The sequence below is a fragment of the Zeus faber genome (genome assembly GCF_960531495.2).
Source record: "Zeus faber genome assembly, chromosome: 14".
Classification (NCBI taxonomy): domain Eukaryota; kingdom Metazoa; phylum Chordata; class Actinopteri; order Zeiformes; family Zeidae; genus Zeus; species Zeus faber.
The window spans coordinates 17708941-17714698 of record NC_137200.1 but is presented as its reverse complement, the minus strand read 5'-3'; positions in this window follow the sequence as shown (position 1 = coordinate 17714698).

The following is a 5758-nucleotide window of genomic DNA, read 5'->3' as shown; positions in this document are numbered from 1 at the left end:
TTAAATAACAAAAGACCAATGCGACACGAAGCCACGCCCCGTGTTCTTCCCAAATGCGGCTGGGGGTGTGATGTTTTTGGTAAGGTTTTAAAAGTATGATAGAAAAACAAAACAGAAATCACGCGTTGTTCATCTCTGCCAGTACAATTTGGAATCGAGAAGACGTCGCCGATGCGGCCGAACGGAAGAGTGGAACCGGAGCGGCAACTTACAGCACCTGAGCTGAGCTTAATGAAGACATTTTTGGGGGGATTTTTTTTGTATTTCTCTATTTGCCAACGCAGCTAAGGAAACATAATGGAAGCTCAGTCGGCCGCACCGCCCCCCACCACCATCTCGGGCTGAGAAATTGTCAGAAAAAGCCGAGTCGACTAAGAGAATACGTTTGTGTGGGTTTTCTTTTTCTTCTCAGACAGCTGGAAGAGGGCGAGAGAATATGAATTTGTGTAAAACTGAAAGGGAGAGAGAGAGAGAGAGAGAGAGAGAGAAAGAGAGAGAGAGAGAGGGGTGCGGGGGAGGGGAATTTTAAATTAGGGATTTGGGGGGGGTTTTTGTTAGTTTTTTTTGCTTGTCTTTCTTTGCTTGTTTGTTTGTTTTGATTTCCCCTATGCAAAGTTTTATATATATATATATATATAGACATATTTTAAAACCAAAAATGCCTCTTTACCCTCACGTTCACACGCGGGCAACAAAAAAAACGCTCGCCGACACCGACGCTCATCTCAGAGAGTGAATGGAATCCTGTCGCTTTGGTCTCTTTTGTCTCTTTTGTCTCTTTTGTCGCCCGGGTAAGTGATTTCATTGAAAGGTGGTTATTTTGGGCTTTGCAAAACAATGGAGCCAAAATGACGGGCGACGGCGGGTTCGACAAAAAGTTCGGCTCACATTTCCATGTCCCCGTCATCGGTCTGCTTCTTTTGGTGCGACGTGGACACGCAACTCACAACCCCGCCAAGTGGCTGTCCCCGTTGCATGCGGGCGAGAGGCTCCGTCTCTCTGCCGCGAACGGCTCGCAGGAAAAAGAACAACACTGTTCACGGAGCCGGCGTGAGGCGAAAACTCTGGGAAGCCTCACGGGCGATTTATTGCAGTGGTTACAGCGATCGATTCCCGGTTCAAAGGCTTTTACCGTTCTTCGCTGATGAGCTACGCGCCGGCCTCGAGGGTGACTTCGCCGGCTTCGCACGGATCGGGATACGAAGTTGAAACCAATTATTCCACCAGCCGTTGAAGCAGGTGCACTCCGTCACTTCGAGAAAACGCCTCCACGACACCCACCCGGGCCCCACAGCCTCGTCGGCGCAGTTGCCAAGGACGTTTCGACAGCTCACTAGGATCCAATACACGGTATAGAGTCGGGTTTTATTCCAATACATTGAAAGGGAGTTCGCCTCAATGCGGTGGGGGTACGGCGACAATGTCCAGGTAAAACAAATCAACAAATGAATTCTAATTTTAGGAAAGCACCCCAAAAATCCGTAACAGCGGCAGGAGAAATCCGCAAATACACGGCACGTTGCGCTGCTTTAAGTCTAAGCCAAAAAAGACTCTCGCCCCCCCAACACTGTTGGCGATGTAAAGAATCCATCCAAGGGGTCAACGGAGAATTGATTTGCATAAGACTTTACATCCGCCCCGTTTGAAAAGTACTCCGGCTCTCTGGGCGCCATTTGTGGAGGTTGGGAAATCTACTGGAAGGCTTTTGTGAGCTGCTTATTATCGCACAAAAACCATTATTAAATAAAATGGAGGTCTGTGGGGTTGTAATATCAAGCGCCAAGCTCTCTTCAGATTTTTCTTTGTGTGTGTGTCTCCATAATGGAAATCGATCAAACGTAGGCCCCCCCCCCCACACACACACACTCCCCCCCAGTTAATCATACTCTTACTGTTACTGTATAAAAAGGGGCCCCTCTTCCTTAGACCCCCCTCCCAGTTCCCAAGAACGGTGCTCAGTCTGCGTCTCCCACACATACATGCATACATACATAAAAAGCACACACACACACACACACACACGCACACACGCACACACGCACACACGCGCAGGCACGCACACACGCACACACACACACACACCGCGTAATCTGTCTGATTGAAAGAGCTTTCAGACGGGTAATTAAATTTCCCAATGATCCGCTGTGGTGGCTGCACGCGAATCCGGCTTTCTGAGGGGAGCAGACAAACGAGAGCCGCGGCAATAACACACAGCCATTACCACAAAGAGAACGAGGGAGGGAGCGAGAGTGCGAGAGAGAGCGAGAGAGGGGGGGGGGGAGGGAGGGAGGGAGGGGGTTTTATTTCATATTGACAAGGACAAGATAAACACAGGAACCTTTAGCGACCATTAGCTCAACCCCAACCTTCGCACTGATGCCAAATGTACACAAACATCTTTCCTCACTAAAGCCTCTTCACCATGAGGAACGCTCTATATACTGCTGCTATATCTTAATACTGTATCTATAATACTGTACTCTATCTATCTATCTATCCATCTATCTTTCTATCTATCTATCTATATATCTGTCTATCTATATATCTGTCTGTCTGTCTGCCTGTTTGTCTGCCTGTCTGTCTGTCTGTCTGTCTGTCTGTCTGTCTGTCTGTCTGTCTGTCTGCCCATCTGTCTATGTCGACGGTATCCGCATCCCGTGTCCCAAAGTTGACCCCTTGCTTCACATGCAGTGTCTAGCCACGGTCATTTGGTTCCTGCACATTATCTAAAACACAAACTGCAGTGAATCACAGTGGTTCACCAACACTTCCCACACCCATTAGTACGTACAGCCATCTGGACCAATCCTGGGAAGCTGTGGCTACGGGCACAAGGATGCGGTGACGCATCCGGAAAATAAAATAAAAGGCCGTGATTAATCTCCCATTTAATACAGGAGGAGTGGTGGACATAAGAAGAAGAAGAGGAAGAAGAAGAAGAAGAAGAAGAAGAAGAAGAAGAAGAAGAAGCCCACTGCCGTCCAACAGCCAAAACAGTTCGAAAAGACACGCCGATTGGATAAAGGAAATCATTTCGGCAATTGTGACGCGTGGCACCCAACTGGGAAGGGAAACGCGTTTTTATTGTTCGTGCAAAGAGTCATCCCAACACCAACTCACATCAGAGCGAGAGGAAAGCAGCGCAAGGTCAGACCTCAGAGATGCATTCTCCGTAGACTTTCCGGCGATGAACGCTGCAGAGAACTATTCAAATTCTTGCCGAGTGCAGGCCTGTACGGCAGCGGTACAAAAAAACATGTAGCCATGTTTACACACAGATTTGCACTATATTCTAGATGGATTAAAAAAAATAAAAACAAATGATGGGAATTCTGCAAGCAGGGTTTTACATTCTGCTAATGTCTTGTTTTCCCAACAGATGGATGTTTTTTTTGGTAGCCTAGTTCCTGGTTGAAATAAATGAGCAGCAGTGCTCCGAGGGTTGTCTTCCCATTGTTAATGGAGGATGGAGATAACAATAAATAAGCACTGCGAGCAGCAACATACATGTGTCAAGCCAAAAAGGGAGAGGGTAGATCCATTGAATTATTCGGACCACAGAGCAAAAGGTGCGAGTTGCACGCATGTTTGGAAATGTGGTCATCAGTCTATGTTCATAGCAGACGTCTACTTCCCGTTCGCGTGGCCGCTTTTGGCAATACGTCTGCACTTGTGGTGGCCAGGTTGTTTGGACTTTCAGAACTCCTCTGATGACTTTGAACAATAGGAGTCCAGGGGAATTGTAACAATGGTTTGGTTAGGTTTTAGGTTCCCAAAAAAAAATCACAATGGCGATATTCATTATATCAATATTCATCAATGTGGCAAACTGTGGGGAAAAAAAAGACCGGGCGGAACATGGCGAACCAGAAAAAGTGACGGAACAAAAAAATGAATAATATTAATAATAATAATGATAAAATAATAATAACAGCATCTGCTGCGCTGTTGGAATAAACAGAATACATGTATCACCACGTCTGACATATACAGTCTAAGGTGATTCTTGAATACCCTCGATGACAAATCCCCAAAAATATTCCATCTGTGATTTGGCCGCCAGGACCCTGTTCTGATCAGTCAGTGTAAAGCAGATTACGAGTTTTTTACGTAGGACCGCGGGAAGAACCGTTAAGATCCGGGTAGCACGCGTAAATAAATCTCTCGGGAGCTGTGTATTTTAAGACAGGAGCCGGAACAGTAATTGATAATTCCATGTAACGCCAGAGACAGTATTATAACGGAGACAGCGCACTCCATCAGCTTTTAACGGGAAAGTCGGCGAGCGCTAAATATAGCGGCACCAACAGCCAAAGACATGTTATGTCAGCAAAAGCCTTTTTGTGTTTGTGTCATAAATAAAATCCGGCAATCATGGTTTTAGGTTCCCGTGTGTCTCGAATATTATAATTGCATTCTGGGGCTCTTAAGTGGAAAAAACATTGAGACAACCGTGTCCTTTGGGACGATATTTAAAGGGGCAACAGACAACTTTTCAACTTCCCCCCCTAGCGTTTCCAAGTGGTACTATTGTTTGCGCAAACAACCGGATCGCTTTACCTTTTCCTCAGTTCTCTGATCCCATTTTTCTCGTTTTTTCCCGCAGTCCTCTCGTTTTTTTTTGTTTTTTTCCCCCGGAATTTGAACTAAAACTAAAAAATAAAAGGATAAAAACGGTTGGATGCGCCGCCGATCTCCACTGTTACGTCTCTAAGGGTGGGGCAACAACACACACACACACACACACACACACACACACACACACACACACACACACACACACACACACACACACACACACACACACACACACACACACAACAGGAGCTTTGCCCATGCCTGGCACGTAACATGCCGATCCCCGCTCTACTGCGCGGTCCGCTGTGCGTCCCCGTTCCCGTTCATCGTTTCTCGAAAACAAAACCAATAATAACTGTGTTTCCATAGTGTGTTTATATTGTAGATGTATTTATTGGAACAAAAAAGCCCCGGGCGTAACCGTGTGCACTTTCTCGGTCACTCTCTTGTTACCCCCCCATCCCCCCGGCAATGGTTGACGCACTTCCTTTGTGCCGCAAATCGATCCTGCATTTTCCCGGGAAATCGTTCCCGGTGGCAGTCCGTGATGCATAGCGATATGGAGGTTAACCCTAACCCTAACTCATAGTGATGGTTAACCCCAACCCTAACCCTAACACTAACCTATTACGCTGTGCAATCAAATTGACTTCATAATGATAAGTAAAAACTAAAAAGTTGCCTATTGCCCCTTTAACGCTGTGTTATTTACAATTGTTCGGATTCAAGGTGATTGTCCATCACATACATATACATATGAGCTCACATATATACAGTGAAATGACATTATTTCGGGGAACTAAACCTAACCCAGAATTGACAGACGATTTGAGCCGCTTTCTTATTTCTCTCTTCCGGTGACCACTCCAACAAGTGACACACCTGAGCAAAGCCTCCGCCACCGTCCTGGTCCTTCTCCTCTGCAATGCTCGTTGTGGCTCAGCCGACGCAGCATCGGCCACTGGGCAGAATGCGGTTTGGAAGGCGCAAAATGAGAGTCAGACTCTGTCCTGTTTCTGTCAAGCCAAGATTAGCAATCTGGAGATGTTGAAGTGCTTCTCAGCGCTGAGTTGGACACGGCTACAATTTGTCGAGCACGGGGTTGTTGTGGTCTGCACCGGAACCCATTTTTGTGGTTCCATTTTTAACGCACTCTGAGCTGATAGCGCCAGACATCCTG